Raw genomic sequence first — 24,165 nt, 5'->3', positions numbered from 1 at the left:
TTCACACTTAGTTTTCAGTTGTTTGTTAGCTGCTTTCTAGGGAGCCAAGGCAGTCTAACAGCTAGCCAACTCTATTGTTCTTGTATGTTTGTGTTCCCCTTCCCAAATATCTGAATCTTTATACCAGTTTGAGTGTTCCTCTCTGGGAACATTCTTCCAGGTCACAACTTGTGTGTTAACAGTTGGGCCACCAGCTTGTGTCAGGGCCTCTCATGCCTCACGTACTACCTGGGATGAGATCTTCATTGTCAGTCAGGCAGTAAGTTACCTAGTTCCTAAGCCCTGTCTTACCTCCTGCTTTCTCAGTTTCTGGTACCAGCTGTGCCAGTTTGAGTCCTTCAGGAAGCAGCTGCTGAGGCAGGAATATAAGAGATACATGAGGTAGGAGAGGACTTCTGTGAAAGGAAAGGGAGAGGGGGCACAGTTGTCAGGGAGAGTCTCAGAGTGAGATGCAGGTCTGACAGAGTTTCAGACAACACAGTGAAGACTCGAACAAAAATTGTTCATTAGAGGAGTCCTGCATTGGACAGAAATGGCCAGGCCTTAGTGCCTATGTTATGAGCAGTCATTGGGTGGGGCTGCCCAGGAAGAGTGTGACTTCAGCTTGAAAGCTGGGCATCCTGAAGGGAGTGCAGTAGGAGGCTGTCAGCTAACTGTGCACCTAGAAGCTTGTTGGAAAGTTATTTCATAAAGGTTGATATCCGTGACATACCTCCATGGCTGCCACATGTATTAAGCAAATGTTAGGTATTATTGTTAGGATGATTTTGATGACGTTTTTCTTTTTTCTTTTTTTTTTGAGATGTAGTCTCACTCTGTCGCCCAGGCTGGAGTGCAGTGGCGCCATCTCGACTCACTGAAAGCTCCACCTCCCAGGTTCACGCTTTTCTCCTGCCTCAGCCTTCCGAGTAACTGGGACTACAGGCGCCTGCCACCACGTCCGCTAATTTTTTTGTATTTTTAGTAGAGTCGGGGTTTCACCGTGTTAGCCAGGATGGCCTTGATCTCCTGACCTTGTGATCCGCCCGCCTCAGCCTCCCAAAGTGCTGGGATTACAGGCGTGAGCCACTGCGCCCAGCCAGAGTTTTAACAGTTGTATTTTAAATACATGTTTTATAGGAATCCACAAGTTTTTCATCTCTAAAAAATGACTTAATTTTTAGGGCTCAAAAATTCCATTCTTCAAAAGAAATGTCCAAGTGTTTTCTTTTACAGCTTCAAATTTTCTGCATTTAACTACTTGACTGTAAAAGAGCTATAAAAGAAAACATGACATGACTGAACTACTTCATGTGTTACTGTCTTCCTCAAAAGAAAGTTTAAAAAGGAGTTCTTCCTAAATGCGGATCTCTAATACAATATCTAACACAAAAGAAGCTTTAAAAAGATAATTTCTTACTTGATTAGCTAGGAGTTTTTCTTAGTAAAAGCAAAAAAAGAAAATTTACGAAGCATAACACTAGGGTTCCTTTTCTACTCAAGATGTTTACTCAAAATGACAGCAGTTACATCTTTAGGAGTATAACGTAGATACTAAATAAACCAATTTTTTTTTTTTTTTTTTTTTTTTTTTTTTTTTTTTTTTTGAGACGGAGTCTCACTCTGTCGCCCGGGCTGGAGTGCAATGGCCGGATCTCAGCTCACTGCAAGCTCCGCCTCCCGGGTTTACGCCATTCTCCTGCCTCAGCCTCCCGAGTAGCTGGGACTACAGGCGCCAGCCACCTCGCCCAGCTAGCTTTTTTTTTTATATTTTTTAGTAGAGACGGGGTTTCACCGTGTTAGCCAGGATGGTGTCGAACTCCTGACCTTGTGATCTGCCCATCTCGGCCTCCCAAAGTGCTGGGATTACAGGCTTGAGCCACTGCGCCCGGCTTTTTTTTTTTTTTTTTTTTTTAAAGAGTAGGAAGAATCAGAAGCTTGGGGAAATCCAGAATTAAAAAAAAAAGAGAGATAGAAAAAAGAAAATAAAGAGGAAAAAAATGTCCTTCATTGCAACCATTTCATTGTCAATAGTGTCTTGGGCTGTAGGAATGAGATCTTGATTGTGATCGTATTGACTATAATAAGGAGAAGGTGATTATCTTCTGTACTGGTAATCATAGTCTTCATGTCTGTCATATCCACGATCATACCCGCTATCATAGTGAGAATCTCAACGTCTGCCACCATCTTCACTGCCACCTTTACCACCACTTCCACCACCACCACTATGAGTTGTTCTGCCCATGTAGATGCCCAGTGTAGGTATGTGTCTTCTCTTGGTAATAGAATAATCCACCTGAATTTCTTCTATCATCCAGCTCTGTTCTATTTGCCCTTACCATAGCCTCCTTTGAGTCATCAATTCTCTCAAAATATACAAACAAATCCTCGAGATCATCCAGTTTGTTGATTTTAAACCACATTAGCACCATTCAAAGGTCCATATCGAGAACATACTTCACGAAGATCTCTCTCTCTTATGTACAAACTAAGGCCAGACACTCCAAGGCAAGTGTTGGGATCTGAATTTGCCCTTCTGCCAGTATGTCTTCTGTGGTTAGACATTGGAGAATGACTTCGGCTCCTTCACTGCCAGTATTCTGGTGTATATGATCTACTTCAAGATCGTCTCCTGTGAGAGAGAGTGGGATCTGGATCACGTGTATAATGTCGATGAGAATGCCTCCTTGACCTCGACGTTGATTTTGATCTTGATAGAGAATGGGATTCAGAGTGTTTGGAAACACTCGAAGGACTGCGAGATCCTGACCGTCTCTCCAATTTTACATGAGCAGGAGTTCCTGTTGGAGATTTTGACTGAGAGTGAGACTCATTTACTTAATCTAGGACCCATTTATTCTTCCAGATTCTTTTAATTCTACTTCACTCTTGCTTTCTACTTCTCTTTATTCTTGAGTTTTTCGCTTTTTGTACTTTGTGTACTCTTCCCCAATTCAAACAATTCAAAATAGCCTTAAAAAAATTCAAGTGCTTCTATCCGACCAATCTTCTGTTCAATTTTTCCCCCATTCACTTTTAACTTTCTGATCTGTAATACTTTACATTAGCCTTCTTTTATCTTGATTTATCTTCCGCATTCTTGGAAAAAGCTCTTCAATTTCTTCATGAACATTATGCCCTTGAAGTTGTTCTTCTCTACATCACTTATGTCAATGAGGCCCTCCCCGGAACTAAATAAGAGACAAGTCTTGGCTCAAGGGCTGACGGCCTAATCAACCCACTGACCAAACTGTGGGAAAGAGGAAAGAGTTGGCGACAATGGCCGCTCCACTCCACTCCCACCTGGTTGCAGGCTCCAGCAAAATGGTGCTGATCTATTTTATTTTTATTTGTTAATTTTCTTTTAGTTTAGGTCTGTTAGAGATGATTTAGTTTAGTATTCTAATATTCTAATTTGGTTAGATCTTTCGCATACTGATTCTTTGATCCAGCAGATTCAGCTGTCATGATTTTCTTTATCTCCATCACATATTTCATTGTTCCATAAATGGCCACATCCAAATCATTAATAAAAATGTTAAACAGGACCAGGTGCGGTGGCTCACATCTGTAATCCCAGCGCTTTGGGAGGATCAGTTGAGCCCAGGAGTTCAAGACCAGTGTGGGCAATGTAGTGAGACTTCATCTAAATTATTTTTAAAAAAATGTTAAATGGGATAAGTCCAAGAAGCAAGCTGTAGGCCATGCCATTTGCAACGTGCCTTCAGATGGATAGATATTTATGGTCAACACTGTTCAGCCTGTTAGAAATTGACCATAATGGATATGACCCACATTTCTACTTTTTTTTTTTTTTAAGACAGAGTCTCACTGTTGCCCAGGCTGGAGTGTAGTGGCTCAATCACTGCTCACTGCAACCCCCGCCTCCTAGGCTCAAGCCATCTTGCCACCTCAGTCTCCCCAGTAGCTGGGACTATCAGTGCACACCACCACACCCAGCTAGTTTTGTTGGTATTTTTTTTGTAGAGACGGATTTTCACCATGTTGCCAGACTGAATTTCTACATTTATTGCTTAAGACGCCATGAGTATGTATCTTTTTTTTTTTTTTTTAGATGGAGTATCATTCTGTAGCCCAGGCTGGAGTACAGTGGCACGATCTTGGCTCACTGCAACTTCCACCTCCCAGGTTCAAGTGATTCTGCTGCCTTAGCCTCCCGAGTAGCTGGGATTACAGGCATGCACCACCATGTCCAGCTAATTTTTATATTTTTAGTAGAGACGGGGTTTTACCACGTTGGCCAGGCTGGTCTTGAACTCCTGACCTCCAGTGATCCGCCTGCCTCAGCCTCCCAAAGTGTTGAGATTACAGGCATGAGCCACTGCCCCAGCCAACAATGAGTATATATTTTTATATATCTATCTACTGTCTGCCTGTCTGTCTGCGCCCAGCTGACAATGAGTATATATCTTTATACATCTGTCTGTCTGTTCGTCCATCCATTCATCCATCCATCCATCCATTCATCCATCCATCCATCCATCCATCCATCCATCCATCCATCCATCCATCCATCTATCCTTTGCAGATACCCACCAGACCAAGGCTAACAAGGCATTGAAGCAGAAAAGGAAATGAAGCTATTTGGCTGTAGATGATTGCTGCTTTCCCTTCTAAGTAAGTGCTTGCTTTTGGCTTTTATCTGCCAGTAATCAGCTGGGTGATCTTGGAAAAATGACTCAGCCTTTCAGGATTTGAGAGTCTTAGCAATAAAATAATATGATTGGGAAGTTTGTAGAGACAAAGCAGAATGGTGGCTGTCAGAAGCTGTGGGGAAGGGGAAATGGGGAATCACTGTTTATTAGGTAGAGAGTTTCAGTTTAGGGAGATGAAAAAGTTTTGAAGATGGATGGAGGTGGGGGTTGCACAACTGTGTGGACATACTTAATGACACGAAATTGCACACTTTTAAAAATAGCTAAAACGACAAATATGTATATTTTACCACAATAGAAAAAAGAAATCCAGAAAATAAATTAAGAGTAGGCTGGTATTGGCCGGGCGCGGTGGCTCAAGCCTGTAATCCCAGCACTTTGGGAGGCCGAGACGGGCGGATCACAAGGTCAGGAGATCGAGACCATCCTGGCTAACACGGTGAAACCCCGTCTCTACTAAAAATACAAAAACTAGCCGGGCGAGGTGGCTGGCGCCTGTAGTCCCAGCTACTCGGGAGGCTGAGGCAGGAGAATGGCGTAAACCCGGGAGGCAGAGCTTGCAGTGAGCTGAGATCGCGCCACTGCACTCCAGTCCGGGCGGCAGAGCGAGACTCCGCCTCAAAAAAAAAAAAAAAAAAAAAAAAGTAGGCTGGTATTGAATAATAGTAACAATAATGTTAAGGAACCACTGCCTGTCTTGTTTTTAATTATATAAATATAATAAAAAACTTGTATCAGGCTTAATGGTGAAATACTGAAAGAATTTTTATTTAAGTCAGAAACAAAAGAAAATGTCCACCTTCACCATTTTCGGAGGAACTATCAGTGTAATTAGACAAGAAAGAAAGATCATTAGAAAAAGGCAAGCGATTTGGTGGAGGGGCCTCATTGAGATCTTTCAATATGAATTAGAGAAATGAAGGGGAAGGATAATGGGACCCCTGAACAGTCTGTGAGGGAGTGTTGTGTGTGTACCTGCATGTGTACATGCATGTGTGTGTGTAGAAGGGAACAGAATAAATCAGTTGAGACCTGGGAAAAATATGATTGAATTACATGGCCTGCAGAATCACCATTGAGAATAGGTAAATGGGAGATAGAAGGCAAGTTTATGGAATGTGTGTATCTGAACTTTCCTATATGCTGCTTCAATCAGAGCACTTTCCTGTGAGCTCCTATTGGGATTCTGCAGTTAATAGAGGTTTTGCTGTTAAGAGTTTAGAACCATTGGCTTAGAACTCTGGATTCTTCTGACAGAAAAGTTTACTATTTCAGGTTGATTTCAATAGTTAGTGGTCAGCATAGTTCCTAGAACATAGCAAAGTGATTGAAATTGTCAGAACAATCGTTGAAGAGATGGGCATATAAATAATAATAGCAAACTTTGTCTTCTAGACTGTGTCATCAATTATTGGAGGATTGGAATCATACCTTGTATCCTACTTAGCTCCTCTTCTTTGAATTTCCTTCTGCTATTCGTGTTCTGTTTTAATGCCCTCTTTTCTTTGAAGTAACAATAGTTATGTGGAAAAAGGGGTAAGTTTGCATACTGTCACACTTTAGTATGCAGTAGAAGTGCCTTCTTCATATTTCCATTTTGTCACACAGAATATTAAAAAGACTTTTCTCAAGAGTTGAGATTTAACAAAGTTAATAATTTTTATTGCTTCATCAATCAAGTGAAACTGACATTTTAGAACAATTGAGAGTGCATGGCAGTGAAGAATAAGACTACCAGTATAGTTTGGTATTGCTGCCTTGATTGGTGCTAAGGTGCAAGCAGTCCTACCCATCGTTGCATTGCACTTTCACTCCAGTTGTCAGCATGGTGAAAAGGGCAAACATACTAAGATGTGGATTCCCATGAGTCTGTGGACTACACTTTGAGAATCACTGGAGTAATCTGAACTCATCCCATTTTTTCTTTGAATGTTGCAACCTGAACTTTACCTCATAAGATTACCTAGCCTGTGTAAAAGTTTTTATAAATTCAACAACCTGGTTAGATAAACTATTGAGTGTTTAACTGACCTAATCATTTAAAAATGTTTTAATAATACGGTGCTTAATCTGTACCCTTCATGATTTTTCATCTGAACACTTTATTGTTTGCTCATACATACTAATTCTACCCTGATGATTAAAAAAAAAAAGTTTTAGGCTGGGTGCGGTAGCTCATGCCTGTAATCCCAGTGTGAGGAGACCAAGGTGGGAACATTGCTTGAGACCAGGGGTTCAAGACCAGCCTGGACAACATCTGGTCCCATCTCTACAAAAAACAAAAAAGTCAGACATGGTAATACGCACCTGTAGTCCCAGCTGGAGGCTGAGGTGGGAGGATCACCCGAGCCTGGGGAGGTCAAGGCTGCAGTAGCTGTGATAATGCCATTGCACTCCAGCTTGGGTGACACCAGATCTTAAGAAAAGGAAAAAAAAAGTTTTAAGGCTTGCATTTCATACTTCTTTACTCTGAACAAATCTTTTAAAAAAAATGTAGCAATTGATCTTTATAAAAAATAATTCCCTTTAGCTTAAGAAAAATTATGTATTAAATATGATTCCAATATAATTAAAAACATTTTTCAAAAGGAGTCATAAAAAGAAATGTCTGCTTTATTAAAGTTGCAGATTAATACAAACACATGATATCAGTAAGAACTCTGCCATTGTCAGGATTGCTATAATTTAGGCCTCTTGTTTCTAAGTCCTCAGGCTGCTGCAGTTGCTCTGTGCATCACATTACATAGCTCACCTTTTGTTTCCTGTTGAAGATAAAATGAGGCATAGGATGTGCAATGATCTAATGTTAGGTGCTTCCTTGACCTCATCAATCTTGGTGGATAAATAAAAATACGTTTTAAGCTTTGAAGCATGATTTCAAGCACTTGATAGTGTTTCAGTAGTAGTCTTGGTAAGTGGGAGAAGCCAGTGATTTGGCCTGCCTTGGATGGATAAATGAAACTGCAGGTTGCCATGAAGACCCGTCTCACTTAGAGCACATGAGATACATATGAATCCTCGCCTTGGTCATGTTCTAGAGGTGAATATTAGCATAGATCTAAAAATAACCTACGCTTTTACCCTGAGAAATGATGCCACAGTCACTTGTAGAGTACAAAAACATATAAAAATCTTGCCACATGTTGGTTACAGGACACCCACTTCTCAGAAGCACCTCATCAGAAAGCCCATACGAATCATCAACTGTCAGTGCTTTAATTTTGATGTGAAGCCAATAAAGAGTACAGTAATACTTTTGATTCTGCATATCCAAACAAAGTCACAGCAACAAGCAGATGAACTGAAGATAACTTTAAGAGAGGCTTTATGATACCAGGTCCAAAGCATTGACCTCTCAGCACGCAGACAGCAGAATCACAGTTGATCTTTGGAACATTCAGATCCTGTGAGATGCTTGCAGCAAAAATCTTTGTTTCTGTAGCTTTTTGGAGAAGAGGAAAATAAATTTAGGATTAGTGAAATATTTTCAGCAGGCTCTTGAAAGGAGTTAGAAGTAAGTTGCATTATAGTATTATATGCATTTTGTCATTGTGTAGATCATAGAGTGGTTTCTGTGTGAAATTTGGGGCTTCCTTGGGAGTGAGGAGGGACTGCTTTCATTTAGTATACTCCTTATTTAAGAAAACTCATTAAAATCTGTCATAAAGCAAATTTGAAAATATAAACAAGTTTGTGTTACAGATTAGATTACTCTTCTTCCTTCTCCTCTTCTTCCTTCTTCCTTCTTCTTCTTCTTCCTTCTTCCTCTTCCTCTTCCTCTCTCTCTTTGTCGTCTAGGCTGGAGTGCAATGGTGTGATCTCAGCTCACTGCAACCTCCGCTGCTCAGGTTCAAGCAGTTGTCCCATTTCAGCCTCCTGAGTTGCTGGCACTACAGGCGCACGCCACCACAACTGGCTAGATTTTGTATTTTCAGTAGAGACAGGGCTTCACCCTGTTGGTCAGCTGGTCTTGAACTCCTGACCTCAGGTGATCCGCCTGCCTTGGCTTCCCAAAGTGCTAAGATTACAGGCATGAGCCACTGTGCTTGGCCTCCGCCCTTTTTTTTTTTTTTTTTTTTTTTAGCAACAGGGTCTTGCTCTGTAGCCCAGGCTGGAGTGCAGTGGCTCAATTGTGGCTCACTGTGGCCTTGACCCCAGGCTCAAACAAGCCTCCCATCTAAGCCTCCCAAGTAGCTGGGACCACAGGGACACACCACCGTGCCCGGCTAATTTTTTACTATTTTGTAGAGACAAGGTCTTCCTATGTTGTCCAGGCTGGTCTCGAACTCCTGGGATCAAGCAATACTCCTTCTCAGCCTCCCAGAGTACTAGGATTACAGGTGTGAGCTACCACACCTAGCCAGATTAGATTCTTTAAAAGCAAATTCTAGATGAGGCATCAGGTTTCTTTTAATGTATTGGAATTTTGCTGTATTGATTTTTGCTGGAAATAAGTGGCAGTTGGCCAACCCTAATCTGACCCCCCTGGAAATTCCTTCATCATCTGCTACTCTTTGCCTCCCTTAATCTGTGCTTTGTTCTTGCTGTCCCTCTGTTTTTAACTACCTTCCTCTGGATTCTCAAGATTGCTCCCTGACTTCCAGATCAGTGAGACTTTGTCTGGCTGCCTTATTATGACCCCCAGCCGAGTGCTGTGACTCAGGCCTATAATCCTAGCACTTTGAGAGGCAGAGGCAGGCAGATTGCTTGAGCCCAGGAGTTTGAGACCAGCATGGGTAACATGGTAAAACCCAATCTCTACAAAAAATAGAAAAAACTAGCCAGGCGTGGTGGTACATGCCTGTACTCCCAGCTTGGGAGGCTGAGATGTGAGGTTCACCTAAGCCTAGGCGGTCAAGGCTTCCGTGAGCCATGATTGTGCCACTGCTCTCCAGCCTGGGTGACAGAGCGAGACACTGTCTGAATAAAATAAAATAAATTTATAACCTTCAAATTTTCCTTTCCCTTTCTTTATTTTTCATCTTAACACATCATCTAGCATATCATATATTTTACGTTTATCTTGTTTATCATTCATTTCCATCCATTAGAGTGTAATCTCTGAGGTCTCGGGTATTGCCTGTTTACTTGCTGTTTCATCTCCAGTGCTTATACTCAAATTCAGCAACCTTGTTAGATAAACTCCACTGAGTGTTTAACTGACTTAATTATTTTAAAATGTTATAATAATAGAGGGCTTAATCTGTACCCTTGATTGTTCAAGGAACACAGTATCCAGGTGCTCAAGTATTGGTTGAGTGAATATTTATAAAAATATGAATTATGTGGAGATTTTTATTGTAATTATGTTGTAATGAGATTTGACCCCAAAACTTGCTATTATGAAGTATTTGTACCCTAACTCCTTGCTGTCGTCTTATTTTCAACTTGATCTAGGCCTATAGTAAGCTAATATATTTTTTGAATGGATTCGTCAATCAGTAAACCTCAATTTTTTTCCTGCAGAAATATATTTTTGTTATATGATGTAACAGTTATATCCATTGAAACAGCCAATAATTTGTTTTGACCTTTTGCAGATTTTGAAAAATTTTATTGCTGTTTTTAAAAAAATTCTTCCTATCCTTGTTTAATATTCAGTTCAAAGCTTTTCGGGACGTCTTGTCAGATAATTCTAAGCTATAATAATTGTTTTCTCTTAGTTTTTACAACATTAATTTATGAACATACTATTATTTGTAAATCCATTGCACCATTTATTCATTTAACAACACTTATTGACCTGTTTACTCTGATTTGCTGGCGTATGGTTGCTCATAGTAGCCACTCATGATCCTTTGAATTTCTGTGGTATCAGTAATAATGTCTCCTTTTTCATCTCTGTTTTTGTTTGAGTCTTCTTTCTTTTTTTCTTAGTTTGGCTAAAGGTTTGTCAATTTTATTTATCTTTTCAAATAAACTGACATTTGTTTCATTGCTCTTTTGTATTGTTTTCATTTCAAATTCATTTCTTTTTTTTTTCCTTTTTTAAATTTTCAAATTCATTTATTCTCTGATCTTTATTACTTCTAATTTTGGGTTTGGTTTACTCTTGCTTTTCTAGTTATTTAAGATTCATCATTAGGTTATTTATTGGAAGGTTTTTCTTTTTTGACGTAGGCACTTATAGCTATAAATTTCCCTCTTAGTACTGCTTTTGCTGTATCCCATAGGTTTTGGCATGTTGTGTTTTCATTATTATTTGTTTCAATAAAATGTTCAGTTTCCTTACTGGCCGTTCAGGAGTATATTGTTTAATTTCCATGTGTTTATATAGTTTCCGAAATTCCTCTTGTTATTGATGTGTAATTTTATTCCCTTGTGGTCAGAGAAGATGCCTGATATCGTTTCCATGTTTTTTGAATGTTTTAAGGCTTGTCACCTAACATATGGTCTCTGCTTGAGAACGATCCACGTGCTGAAGATAAAAATATGTATTCTGCAGTTATTGGATGAAATTTTCTGTAAATATCTATTAGGTTCATGTGTTCTATAGTGCAGATTAAGTCCGATGTGTCTTTTTTTTTTTTTGAGATGGAGTCTCGCTCTTGTCGCCCAGGCTGGAGTGCAATGGCACGATCTCGGCTGACTGCAACATCTGCCTCCCAGGTTTAAGCACTTCCTTTCCTCAGCCTTCCGAGTAGCTGGGATTACACGCATGAGCCACCACGCCTGGCTAATTTTTATATTTTTTAATAGAAATGAAGTTTCATCATCTTGGCCAGGCTGGTCTTGAACTCCTGACCTCATGATCCATTCGCCTTAGCCTCCCAAAGTGCTGGGATTACAGGCATGAGCCACCGCACCCAGCCCAAGTCCGATGTTTCTTTGTTGGTTTTCTGTCTGGGACATCTGTGCAATACATGACCCATGTACTCTCTCAAGACCATGCTTAAGTGCTAGATATAGAAAAAGGAATAAGACATCTGTGCCATCAAGGAATTAGAGGACTAGTTGGGAAGGCAAATATGCAAATGAGTAAATACACCGAATTCTGTGAAGATGATCAATTCCATCTGGAGAAATCAAGGAAAGCTTGACAGAAATGGTGACACTTTAGGCTACTTGGGCATATTTGGGCTTTTTTTTCTTTTCGTTTTTGAGACAGAGTTTCGCTCTGTCACCCAGGCTGGAGTGCAGTGGCGCGATCTTGGCTCACTGTAGCCTCCACCTTCCGGGTTCAAGTGATTCTCCTGTTTCAGCCTCCTGAGTAGCTGGGACCACAGGCGCCTGCCACCACACCTGGCTAATTTCTGTATTTTTAGTGGAGACAGGGTTTCACTGTATTAGCTAGGCTGGTTGCAAACTCTTGACCTTGTGATCCACCTGCCTCAGCCTCCCAAAGTGCTAGGATTACAGGTGTGAGCTACCTCGCCCAGCCTATTTGGGCTTTTAGAAAGATTATTTTGTTGTCTGTGTAGCAGATGGGTTGGACAAGGGCCAGAATTGATACAGGGTTATCATTGGGGAAACTATTGAAGAAAACAAAGCCAGGGAAGATAATATAAATTAGAGTAACAACATCTAGAGTGGATAGGAAGGGATGGATTCAAGAGATAATTACTTATTTATGAGACAGAGTCTCGCTCTGTTACCCAGGCTGGAGTGCAGTGGTGTAATCATGGCTCATTGGAGCCTCAACCTTCTGGCCCAAACAATCTTCCTACCTCAGTCTCCTGAGTAGCTGGGACCACAGGCATGTGCCACCATGCCTGGCTGATTTTTTTGTTTTTTGTAGAGGCAGGGTCTCCCTTTGTTGCCCAGGCTGGTCTTGAACTCCTGAGCTCAAGCACTCCTCCCTCTGTGGCCTCCCAAAGTGCTGCAATTACAGATGTGAGCCACTGTGCCTGGCCACGAGAGATATTTAGGGTTTGAATTGTTAGGATTGATTGGTGGGTAGAGTGGTTCTTAAATGTCTGGGTTTGGATGATGGAGTGTATCATTCAGGCTTAGATGAGGAGATGGAGTGCAGAAGACATGCTAGGTGTTAGGGAGTAGTTAAAGCCACAAGGTTGAATGAGATCATCCAGTGAAACCATGTAGAGTGAAGAGAGAAGAGGTCATGAGAGAGAACATGAGACTGGATAAAAGTCACATTTAAGGCTGGGCATGGTGACTTATGCCTGTAATCCCAGCACTTTGGGAGGCTGAGGTGGGCAGATTGCGTGAGGTCAGGAGTTTGAGACCAGCCTGGCTAACATGGTGAAACCTGTCTCTACTAAAAATACAAAAATTAGCTGGGCGTGGTGGTGCGCGCCTATAGTCCCAGCTACTTGGGAGGCTGAGGGAGGAGAATCTTTTGAACCTGGGAGGTGGAGGTTGCAGTGAGCTGAGATTGTGCCACTGTGCTCCAACTTACGCAACAGAGCAAGACTTGTGTCTCAGAAAAAAAAAAATATTTAAGTGACACAGTGGAATAAAGTCCACAAAAGGAGACAGAAAGAAAAGTAGAGGAAAATCAATAGAAAGTATCACGTTTTTATAGGAGCAGAGGAGGAGAGTTTTAAAAAGGAATGTTCCTGTGGATAGGCTAAATAAGAAGGATTTAAAGTGTCTATTAGGGGACACAACTGGCTTGAGCGATTGGAAACAAGATGCAGGACCCGAATGCAGACACTGAATGGAATGACATCTTACACAAAAAGGGCATCTTATCCCCCAAAGAAAGTCTGAAAGAATTGGAAGAGGAGGCAGAAGAGGAGCAGCGCATTGTCCAGCAGTCAGTGATGACAACATAGGAAGATACGACTTTGGAAGAGCTGGAGGATCATGAAGACGAGTTTTATGCAGAGGATGAGCGTGGTATTGAAATGTATAGACGGCAGAGACTGGCTGAGTGGAAAGCAACTAAACTGAATAAAAAATTTGGAGAAGTTTTGGAGATCTCAGAGAAGGATTCTGTTCAAGAAGTTATCAAAGCCGGTGAGGGCTTGTGGGTCATCTTGCACCTTTACAAACAAGGAATTCCCCTCTGTGCCCTGATAAATCAGCACCTCAGTGGAGTTGCCAGGAAGTTTCCTGATGTCAAATTTATCAAAGCCATTTCAACAACCTGCATACCCAGTTATCCTGATAGAAATCTGCCCATGATATTTGTTTACCTGGATGGAGATATCAAGGCTCAGTTTATTGGTCCTCTGGTGTTTGGCAGCATGAACCTGAAACTGTTCAGTGAAAACTCTTCTAGTGAAAACTGAATCTGGAGCAATTAAGACGGACCTGGAGGAAAACCCTAAGTAGCCAATCGAAGATGTATTGCTGTCCTCAGTGCAATGCTCTGTCCCCGTGAAGAGGGACAGTGATTCCGAGGGTCACTGAGGCTGCAGCTGCTATCACATGTCAAACTTTCTTGTGACAAATTGTCTGTATTTTTTAAACAAGGAAAAAGTAAGAATGAGTTCTTCTGGTTTTTAGTTTTGTACAAATTATGTTTCAAATCTTTACATTTTGGAAATAATCATTGCTGGAAATTCTGTTAAATATTTTGGAACTCTTTTTTTAAATTATAGTATTTCCTCTAAAAAGAATTGAAACCAGCTATTGGTGTGGCACATGTCTTGTTTTCCTCATTTATATTTTAAGTAAGCCATAAAACCTAGTCACTATTTTTTGACATACAACTATAAAAAAAATTTAGTTTTAAATAAATGTGAATAAATAATAATTTAAAAAAGGTGTCTATTAGGATTGCAATTAGAAAGTCATTGATGACCTTAGGTAGAGCAGTTTTAGTAGACTGAAAGTAAGAAGATGGGTCAGTAATGTTTTTTTTTAAAAAGAATGTGGCTGTGAAAGGAAGGTGAAAGGCCAGTAATTAGAGGGAAATGTAGGGTTGAAGGAGAGGTTTTAATGTTCGTTATCAAAAGATGTTGAGGATGTTTACAGACCATAAAAGGGAAAGGTTGAAAAGACAGAGGACACAGGCACTTAGAGTATATTGTAAAGTAGGTTGTTTCAAAATTAATTTAGGTGTATGTTGGGAAGTAAATTAATCACTTAAGGACACTATGAATGTTTGGGATATATGTTTGTTGTAACTTATTAGAACAGCAACCACCAACAAATAGAATACTCAAACTCAATTTTAGAAGTCATAGGAAACTAAGAGATTTTTCTAGACCAGTTTCTTTATTGAACATGTGAGGAAATTGAGAACTGTGTTTGTACTTTTGCCTTTTAAGTTATTAATTTTATTCAGAATTATTTATGTATTTATTTATTTGTTTTTGAGCTGGAATCTCACTCTGTCCAGCACAGGTTGGAGTGCAGTGGTGTGATCTCAGCTCATTGCAACCTCCTCCTCCTGGGTTCAAGTAATTCTCCTGTCTCAGCCTCCCGAGTAGCTGGGATTACAGGCACGTGCCACCACACCTGGCTAATTTTTTTTCGTATTTTAGTAGAGACAGGATTTCACCATGTTGCCCAGGCTGGTCTCAAACTCCGGAGCTTATGCAGTGCACCAGCTTCGGCCTCCTGAAGTACTAGGATTACAGGCGTGAGCCACTGCGTCCAGCCTCGGCCGTGTCTTTAATGTATAAGCTTGTCAGAGCTTTTCTTTTCTTTTCTTTCTTTTTTTTTTTTTTCTTTTTGAGATGGAGTCTTGCTGTGTCGCCCACGCTGGAGTGCAGTGGCACGATCTCGGCTCACTGCAAGCTTTGCCTCCCAGGTTCACGCCATTCTTCTGCCTCAGCCTCCCAAGTAGCTGGGACTACAGGCACCCGCCACCACGCCTGGCTAATTTTTGTTTTTGTATTTTTAGTAGAGACAGGGTTTCACTGTGTTAGCCAGGATGGTCTCAATCTCCTGACCTCGTGATCCACCCACCTTGGCCTCCCAAAGTATTGAGATTATAGGTGTGAACCACCACACCCGGCCGAGCTTTTCTTTTTATAAAAATGATTTTTAAAAGACACAGTAAGGTAGAGTAGGGCTGCAGAGAGGACATCATGGAGTCATGTCGTACATTCACACAACGGTCAGGTGATTTGATATAGTTCACCTTTTTAGCTGGCAGCTTTAAACTAGGTCATTTCGTGGTTCTATTTGTCCTTTTGGCATTTCTTTAATGACAAGTGTGGATGCCTCCCTGGCATGGTGTTCTTACTACAGTTTGCTTAGGATGGTGTTGGAGAAAGTGTTACTTTTGCCCAAATATTATTTGTAGTATTTTTAAAATAACCAGGTCAGCATGATATTTTTTTGTGACCTACTGCTTAAAAAGCTTTCAGGAAAATTATTATTTATTTATTTTTTTTGAGATGGAGTTTCACACTTGTTGCCCCGGCTGGAGTGCAGTGGCGTACCTGGCTCACTACAACCTCTGCCCCCCGGGTTCAAGTGATTCTTCTGTCTCAGCCTCCCAAGTAGCTGGGAGTACAGGCGTTTGCCACCAAGTCCAGCTAATTTTTTTTTTTTTTTTTTTTTGTATTTTTTAGTAGAGATGGGGTTTCCTCATGTTGGCCAGGCTGATCTTGAACTCCTGACCTCAGGTGATCCATCCACCCTGGCCTCCCAAAGTTCTGGGATTACAGGCATGAGCCACTGCGTCCGGCTGGGAAAATAATTTTGAAGTCAGCCTTTTCCATTTTTGGATGTCTGGAGGTGGGGTCAGGGGGGTCGGGGCAGGGGTGAGTCCTGAATCGGATACTTAATGTAACAGCAAAGAAACAAATTCTTCCTTGACTATCCAGGATGATTATTCCAGATTATCATCCTTTAGATTTAAATAGCTACTAATGTTCAGTGTAAAAGAATTGAGAAACTGAGTGTGGTGACCTATAATTCCAGCTACTTGGGAGGTTGAGGAGGAGGGATCACTTGAGGCCAGGAGTTAGAGACCAGCCTGGACAACATAGCAAGACCCCATCTCAAAAACAAAACAAATTCTGGGCATGGTGGCTCATGCCTGTAATCCCAGCACTTTGGGAGGACGAGGGGAAGGATTGCTTGAGCTCAGGAGTTCAAGACCAGCCTGGGCAGCATACTGAGACCCTATTTCTAAGCTAAACAAAACAAAAAAAGAATTCATAAAATGTTTTGCAAATCTCATGACCTACAACATTTTTTGTTTATTTGCTTGGGAGTAGAACCTTCGGGTCTGCCTCCGCATTGCAGTACTATCTCCCCACTTGCCAGCACTCATCCCAGGTTTTTGCTTTTCTTAAGAGGTGTTCAACAATTTAATACTTGCTAGTTCAGCTTTTTCATTTAAGAGGGAGTAATAATTACACCTTACAGAGTGCTTTCTCTTTTGATTTTCATAACAAATAAAGCATTGGAACAGATATTTTTATTATCCTCATTTAAGAGGAGAAAAAAACAGGTAGAAAGAAGCCAAGCAAGTTTTCTGATACCACACCATGCTAAAAGATTGTCAGTTCCCATGGAAAGACTTATTCTGACAAAATTATCAATGATTAGTGTATTTTTATGAAATTAAAAATGAAATTATAAGCCTGGGAAATGTTATTGAGAGATGTCTAAAATTCTGTTGCTTAGCTCTGTTAAGTAGTTGTAGAGTATTAGTCCCTAATTAATAAACCAAATAAGTAAGATATGCTGTTTATTGAGTTGGAAGTTTTAATATAGAGTATTGCTAAGCACTTTTAAATCCTTCGTTAAAAATAAAATTGGCTAGATGCAGAAAAGGCTTTTGATGGCTGGGTGTGGTGGCTCATGCCTGTAATCCCAGCACTTTTTGGAGGCTGAGATGGGCAGATCACAAGATCAAGAGATCAAGACCATCCTGGCCAACATGGTGAAACCCCATCTCTACTAAAAATACAAAAATTAGCTGAGCGTGGTGGCATGCTCCTGTAGTCCCAGCTACTCGGGAGGCTGAGACAGCAGAATTGCTTGAAGCCAGAAGGTGGAGGTTGCAGTGAGCCAAGATTGCACCACTGCACTCCAGCCTGGGGACAGAGCAAGACTCTGTCTCAAAAAAAAAAAAAAAAAAAAAAAAAAAAGACTGATAAAATTCAGTATCCTGGCTGGGTGCAGTAGCTCACGCCAATAATCCCAGCACTTTGGGAGGCCGAGAGGGGTGGATCAGTTGAGGTCAGGAGTTCAAGACCAGCCTGGCCAACATGGTGAAACCCTATCTCTATTAAAAATACGATTGGTTACAGGCGCCTGTAATCCCAGTTACTCGGGAGGCTGAGGCAGGAGAATTGCTTGAACCTGGGAGGCGGAGGTTTCAGTGAGCCAAGATCACACCACTGCACTCCAGTCTGGGTGACAGAGCGAGACTCTGTCTCAAACAAACAAACAAAACAAAACAAAACAAAAAAACCCGGAAAAAAAAAAAACAAAAAAACCTCTCAGTAAACTAGGTATTGAAGGAACATACCTTAAAATAATAAAAGCTATCTATGACAAACCCACAGCCAACCTCATACCGAATGGGCAGAAGCTGGAAGCATTCCCTTGAAAACTGGCACAAGACAAGGATGCCCTTTTTCACTATTCCTATTCAGCATAGTATTGGAAGTCCTGGCCAGGGCAATCAGGGAAGAGAAAGAAATAAAGGGCAACCAGATAGGAAGAAAAGAAGTAAAACTATCCATATTGGCAGTTGAGATGATTCTATATCTAGAAAACCTTGGCCCAAAAGCTCCTTCAGCTGATAACTTCAGCAAAGTTTCAGGATACAGAATCAACACAGAAATCCCTAGCATTCCTAGACACCGACAACAGCCAAGCTGAGAGCCAAATTAGAAACGCAATCCCATTCACAATTGCCACAAAAAGAATAAAATATTAATACCTAGGAATACAGTTAACTGGGGAGGTGAAAGATCTCTACAATGATAATTAAAAATATTGCTCATAGAAATCAGAGATGACACAAACAAATGGAAAAACATTCCATGATTATGGATAGGAAGAATCAATATCATTAAAATGGCCATACTGCCCAAAGCAATTTACAGATTCAATGATATTCCTATCAAACTATCAATGGCTACACAGAACTAGAAAAAAAGTATTTTAAAATTCATATGGAACTAAAATACAAAAAGCCAAGGGCATCCTAAGGAAAAAGAGCAAAGCTGGAGGCATCATGTTACCCACTCAAACTATACTACAGTAACCAAAACAGCATGGTACTAGCAGAAAACAGACATGTAAACCAATGGAACAGAATAGAGAGCCCAGAAATAAGGCCCATACCTACAACCATCTGATCTTCAACAAAGCTGTCAAAAACTAACAATGGGGAAAGGACTCCCTATTCAATACATCGTGCTGGGGTAACTGACTAGCCATATGCAGAAGATGGAAGCTGAACCCCTTCTTTATACCATGCACAAAAATCAACTTAAGATGGTTTGAAGACTTAAATGTAAAACTCAAAAGTATAAAAACCTGGAAGACAGCCTAGGCAATACATTTTGGACATAGGAACTGGCAAAGATTTCATGATGAAGACACCAAAAGCAGTTGCAACAAAAGCAAAAATTGAAAAATGGCATGTAATTAAACTTAAGAGTTTCTGCACAGCAAACTACCAACGGAGTAAACAGACAGCCTACAGAATGGGAGAAATTTTTCGCAAACTATGCATCTGACAAAGGTCTGATATCTAGCATCTAAAAGGAGCTTAAACAAATTTACGAGAGAAAAACAACTCCATTAAAAAGTGGGCAAAGGACATGAACACTTTTCAAAAGAAGACATGCATGCAACCAACAAGCATATGAAGGAAAGCTCACCATCACTGATCATTAGAGAAATGCAAACCAAAACCCCAATGAGATACCATCTCACACCAGTCAGAATGGCTATTGTTAAAAAGTCAGTTAATAACAGATGCTGGCAAGGTTGTGTAGAAAAGGGAATTCTTATACCCTGTTGGTGGGAGTGTAAATTAGTTCAACTATTATGGAAAACAATTTCTTTCCGCAGCGATTCCCTTGTTTTGTGATTCCTCAAAGAGCTAAAAACAGAACTGTCATTTGACCAAGCAATCCCATTACTGGGTATATACCCAAAGGAATATAAATTGTTCTAGCATAAAGATACATGCACGCATATGTTCATTGCAGCAGTATTCACAATAGCAAAGACATGGAATCAACCTAAATGCCCATCAGTGGCAGATTGGATGAAGGAAATGAGGTACATATACACCATGGAATACTATGGAACCATAAAAAAGAATGAGACTGTGTGCTTTGCAGGAACATGGATGGAGCTGGAGGCCGTTATACTGAGGAAACTAATGCAGGAACAGAAAACCACATACCGTATGTTCTTACTTATAAGTGAGAGCTAAATGATGAGAATGCATGGACACAAAGAGGGCAACAACAGACACTGGGTCCTACTGGAGGGTGGAGGTTGGGAGGAGGGAGAAGATCAGAAAAAATAACTCTTAGGTACTAGGCCTTTACCTGGGTGACAAAATAATTTGTACAGTAAACCCCTGTGACATGAGTTTACCTGTATAACAAACTTGCATTTGTACCCCTGAACCTAAAATATAACTTTAAAAATTTTTAAATAAAGTTGCCTGGTTTATCCAACAGTTAGAATTGGCATTTAATGAATATTTTGAATAATATGATTTCATTAAAAATAGTAGTTTTGTAATTTTGTACAAAAAATAATTTCGTAGCCTATAAAATGAATTTATAGGTATGACAGGACTGGCTGCTAATTTTTCTATCTTATAATTGAAGATGAGTTGCAATGGTTTATATAGTAGACTGATGTACATGACAGAATATGCATGTTAAGATCAGGCAGATCAGAATGATAGTATTTCCAGTTTTAATTCTTGTTTTTAAAATAGCTTTATTGAAATACACATATAACATAAAACTCACCTGTTCAAATTATAGAATTCAGTAGTTTTCAGTTGTGAATTACTTTCAGTAGTTTTCACAGAATCATGCAGTAATCACCACTGTCTTATTTAATTTATCTATCTATCTATCTATCTATCTATCTATCTATCTATCTATCTATCTATCTATCTTGAGATGGAGTCTTGCTCTGTTGCCCAGGAGTGCAGTGGCGTAATCTTGGCTCACTGCAACCTCTGCCTCCTGGGTTCAAACGATTTTGTTGCCTCAGCCTCCTGAGTAGCTGGGATTACAGACATGCGCCACCACGGCTGGGTAATTTTTGTATTTTTAGTAGAGGTGGGGCTTTACCATTTTGGCCAGGCTGGTCTCGAATTCCTGACCTAAAGTGATCTACCTTCCTTGGCCTCCTAAAGTGCTGGGATTATAGGCCTGAGCCGCTGCACCCTGCCCCATAATTTTAGAACACTAAGTTACCCCAGAAAGAAGCTCTCTAATTATTTATAGTCATTCCCTCTCACACCTCTTTTTAGCCCCTTACAACCCCTAATCAACTTTACATGTTTATGGATTTGCCTATTCTGGACATTTCATATAAATGGTATCTGCATCTGGCTTCTTTCACTTCACATAATATTTTCAAGGTTCATCCATGTTGTAGCATGTATTAGTACTTCATTTATTTTTATTTTTTATTTTGTAGTTTTTTGAGACAGAGTCTTGCCCTGTTGCCCAGGCTGAAGTGCAGTGGCGTGATCTTGGCTCACTGTACCCTCCGCCTCCCAGGTTCAAGCAATTCTCCTGCCTCAGCCTCCGGAGTAGCTGGGACTACAGGCGCACACCACCACGCCCGGCTAATTTTTGTTATTTTAAGTAGACACGGGGTTTCATCATGTTGGCCAGATGTTCTTGATCTCCTGACCTCGTGATCCACCCGCCTCAGCCTCCCAAAGTCCTGGGATTACAGGCATGAGCCACTGTGCCCGGCCCATTTTTTTTATTTTTATAAAATTATATATTGCATTGTGTATACTATAGTTCATTCATTTGTCAGTTAATGGACATTTGGGCTGTTTATACTTTGGGGTTCTATGAATAACGCTGCTGTGAACATTCGTGTACAGATTTTTCTGTGGGCATAATCTCTTGGATATTTACCAAGGAGTGGAATTATTTGGGCCATATGGTAACTGTATGTTTACCTTTTTGAGGAACTGCCAGACTGTTTATAAAGTGGTTGTATCATTTTACCTTCCTATCAATAATATATGAGGATTTCAGTTTCTTCAGATCCTTACCAATACCTGTTCTTATCTGGCATTTTTATTCTGGCTGTCCTAGCTATTGTGAAGTGAGAAACTCGTTGTGTGTTTTTTGTTGTTGTTGTTGTTTTTGAGACAGAGTCTCACTCTGTCACTCAGGCTGGAGTACAGTGGCGTGATCTCGGCTCACTGCAACCTCTGTCAGATTCAAGTGATTCTCCTGCCTCAGCCTCCCGAGTAGGTGGGATTACAGGCACCTACCACCACGCCTGGCTAATTTTTTTTTTTTTTTTTTGAGACGGAGTCGTGCTCTGTCGCCCAGACTGGAGTGCAGTGGCCAGAGCTCAGCTCACTGCAAGCTCCGCCTCCCGGGTTTATGCCATTCTCCTGCCTCAGCCTCCCGAGTAGCTGGGATTACAGGCGCCTGCCACCTCGCCCGGCTAGTTTTTCTTATTTTTTTAGTAGAGACGGGGTTTCACCGTGTTAGCCAGGATGGTCTCGATCTCCTGACCTCGTGATCCGCCTGTCTCGGCCTCCCAAAGTGCTGGGATTACAGGCTTGAGCCACCGCGCCCGGCCTAATTTTGTATTTTTAGTAGAGATGGGGTTTCACCGTATTGGCCAGGGTGGTCTTGAACTGCCTCCTGGGTTGAAGTGATTCTCCTGCCTCAGCCTCCCAAGTAGCTGGGATTACAGATGTGCTCCACCATGCCCGGCTAATGTTCGTATTTTTAGTGGAGATGGGGTTTTGTCATGTTGGCCAGGCTGGTCTCTAACTCCTGACCTCAAATGATCTGCCCACCTTGGCCTCCCAAAGTGCTGGAATTACAGGTGCAAGCCATTGAGCCTTGCCTAATTTTTTGTATTTTTAGTAGAGATGGAGTTTTGCCGTGTTGGCCAGGCTGGTCTCAAACTTCTGACCTCAAGTGATTTGTCTCGCTCAGCCTCCCAAAGTGCTGGAATTACAGGTGCGAGCCACTGAGCCTTGCCTAATTTTTTGTATTTTTAGTAGAGATGGGGTTTTGCCGTGTTGGCCAGGCTGGTCTCAAACTTCTGACCTCAAGTGATTTGTCTCGCTCAGCCTCCCAAAGTGCTGGAATTACAGGTGTGAGCCACCGCACCTGGCCTTAGGTTTTTTTTTTTTTTTTTTTACAACTTGTGCTTTTGGTGTCATATTGCTTAGTGCAAGGCCACACAGATTTGCTCCTGTGTTTTCTTTGAAGAGTTTTAGCTCTTATATTTGGATCTATTATCCATTTTGAGTTAATTTTTGTATATGGTGTGAGGTAGGTCCAACTTCATTCTTGTGCATGTGAACATCCAACACCATTTGTTGAAAAATGTTCTTTCTTTATGGAATTGTGTTAGTATCCTGGGCTTGGGATACTAAACAGGTAACACCTGGCCTCTTCTGAACCCTGCAGATGTATTTTTCACCCAAGAAAATTTGGATTTCGAGACCCATTCTCTTGGATAACTGTGTTGATGAGAAGTGAGCATAGACCTCATTTTGTAATGGAAGCACAGTATAACACCCATGATCATGCTCTGTACATGACTACAGATAGTGCAAATGGTAGCCAGTTCCCATTTTTCTACCACTTGTCAACTTGGAGCTGCTCCTTTTTCTTTCCAACAAGATTGTGTTTACATTGATGTCCCTCTGCAGGGCACCTCTGGGTTCCTTCATAATACTTCTGTGTTTCTTCAGAATGGTGTTGACATTTTCTGGAATGTCAATAGTCTGATTGCTGAGAATTGTTTCATTCTTGCAGCAGATGTGGCAAAACTTCAACTGTTATTGTTGAATTGTCTATTTCTCACTTCAGTTCTGTCAGTTTATGCTTAGTGTACTTTGGGACTCTGTTAGGTGCTCTGGTTTTAATTATATTGTGCATCAAAATTATGCACAATATGGATTGGATTCTCTGTATGTTAATACTGGTGATAACTAAAAACAATGTTTCTGTCTCATGTGCTGTGACCAATAAGTAGAGCTTGTTTTGGTATGGATTAGATGCTTAAAATATTTTCAGTTTCATCAGTAGTAGATTGTCATTTCTGGATTACATAAAGAAGCACTTGTCTCTGAGAAGGCTCTTGACTTCAGTGGGGCTGTGGTTCATTATAAGGGTCTGTGTGTACGTGAGTCACAGTGAACTGCAGCACTTTCAACATGGCTAAGATAAAGTACTTAAATAATCACTTTGTCAGTATATTAATTTTTATTGAGATTAAAGGGTAGATGATAGTGTATTATTTCTTGACTGTCCCTAGAAGAATTTGTGTCAGTAATTATTAATAGCATCTACCTTTTATACAACCAAGTTTTAAACTATATCTGGCTTGACAGGAAGAAGCAAATAGGTAAATATCTATTACAGTTTATGGATATTCCCTCCCTCCCTCCCTTCCTTCCTTCCTTCCTTCAGCTGTG

The 24,165-nt window shown here is 40.8% G+C and overlaps 1 protein-coding gene and 2 pseudogenes across 3 annotated transcripts in view; 2 read left to right on the top strand and 1 right to left on the bottom strand.

Annotated features, from left to right (window-relative positions):
• The window catches only part of ZFYVE9 (zinc finger FYVE-type containing 9), a 203,573-nt gene that overhangs the window by 16,580 nt on the left and 162,828 nt on the right, over positions 1-24,165 (top strand). The gene's annotated exons all lie outside the window — the stretch shown is intronic.
• Positions 2,007-7,689, bottom strand: LOC104669690 (annotated as a pseudogene).
• LOC104669698 lies at positions 13,253-13,976 on the top strand (annotated as a pseudogene).

Source organism: Rhinopithecus roxellana, chromosome 12, assembly GCF_007565055.1.
Source record: "Rhinopithecus roxellana isolate Shanxi Qingling chromosome 12, ASM756505v1, whole genome shotgun sequence".
Classification (NCBI taxonomy): Eukaryota; Metazoa; Chordata; class Mammalia; order Primates; family Cercopithecidae; genus Rhinopithecus; species Rhinopithecus roxellana.
The sequence above is the reverse complement of the archived record's forward strand: the minus strand, read 5'-3'. Positions and strand labels throughout refer to the sequence as shown.